Here is a 1,404-nt window from a genome sequence, read left to right on the forward strand (position 1 = left end):
GGTTTGCCCTGCCCAGGGCCCATCCTGGCTCCAGTGGCTTCTGACCTGCACTTTCCTCAACCTGGGCAGCAGCACTGGGGGACGCGGGAAGGAGTGAAAAAGCACAGATATGCGTCTGTTTCCGTGCGGGGGGACGTTGGCCCCTGCCCCGCTGTGCACGGGAGGGTGGGGTGGGACTTTTCCAGAGAGGGAGCCAGGCCTGGCCCAGGCTGGAGCTCACGTCACCCCCACCCCTCCAGGGAGCTGCCAAAGCCAAAGCCATCTCAGGACGGGATTATGTGTACTGGGGTGGACCACGCCAGAGGCACCCGGGTCGAGGGCTAGGGAGTGGAGACCAGCAACAGGGAAGGGGCAGCAGGGGCCATCACCTCACCCGCCTTCCTTCCAGCCTCGAGTACCGAATGAAGGGGCTGAGGGCCGCGGTGGGAGTAGGTCCTTCTCCAGGAGCTTCGACCTCGCTGCCCAGGCAGGGGAAGGAGAGGCCACCCGACCCAAGCAGGTGAGGGGCTTGTGCTCTCCACCCCTGCGCCGCCACTTTGACCCCTCCCTCAAATTCCCAAGTCCCGGGGCCTCAGAGAGAGGAGTGGGCTGGGTACTGCCACCCCCAAGCACATTCCTAGCCTTCCCTCTGTCACTTCCCTGCCCTTGAGCTGGTCCAACAGTTCCTTGGATTCCTGTCCTGGTGCCTTTCAGATCCAACAGAAACAGTATTTTTTTTTTTCCTGGAAAGCAGAACTAAGGCAGGAGGGTGGTGGTGGGAATGGCGTAGTAAAGTGAGAAGGAAGGGGCTGGAGGATCTGGGGTCGGAGAGCCCAGCTCCGGGGCCAGGGGAGCATTCAAGTGCTCCTTCAAAGCTAGACTCAGGTTGATGTCCTGGTGTTCCTAGATGAGTGGGGAGTCAAGGCAGCTCTGGCTCATTTCTTTCCCTGGTTCCCCAGCCCTTATGACTGTGCATCAACAGAAAAAAAAATTTTTTTAGAGAAGGAAAATAGCAGGGTGTGTTGGCACATCCCTGTAATCCCAGCACTTGGGAGGCTGAGGCAGGAGGACGTGAGTTCAAGGCCAGCCTGGAATACATAGTGAGACCCTGTCTCAAATATAAACAAAAAGGAAGAAAAATAGCTGGGGGCTGGGGATTTAGCTCAGTGGCACCATGCCTGCCTCACAAGTGTAAGGTCCTTAGTTTGATCCCCGGTACCACACACACAAGGGTTAAAGATGTAGCATGTACAAAGCCCTGAGTTAAGTCCCCATTGCCACCAAACAAAAAGATGACGATGATGAAAAATTAGGCATGCATGAAGTAGGCCCCCAACCCTTCCCTGATGACACAGGCCATGTATCCCATAACTCGGGGAAATTGAGACAGTAGTGTCACAAGTTTGAGCAAGACCCTGTCTCCAA

The 1,404-nt window shown here is 56.4% G+C and overlaps 1 protein-coding gene across 1 annotated transcript in view; it reads left to right on the plus strand.

Moving 5' to 3' along the window:
- Adamtsl4 (ADAMTS like 4) overlaps window positions 1–1,404 on the plus strand; it is a 26,843-nt gene that overhangs the window by 17,230 nt on the left and 8,209 nt on the right. Inside the window, exon 2 of the mRNA XM_033758079.1 lies at window positions 389–499. The gene's annotated coding sequence lies outside the window, so the exon portion shown is untranslated. The remainder of the gene's footprint in view (window positions 1–388; window positions 500–1,404) is intronic.

The sequence above is a fragment of the Fukomys damarensis genome, unplaced genomic scaffold (assembly GCF_012274545.1).
Source record: "Fukomys damarensis isolate Sample0158 unplaced genomic scaffold, DMR_v1.0_HiC HiC_scaffold_33, whole genome shotgun sequence".
Lineage (NCBI taxonomy): Eukaryota > Metazoa > Chordata > Mammalia > Rodentia > Bathyergidae > Fukomys > Fukomys damarensis.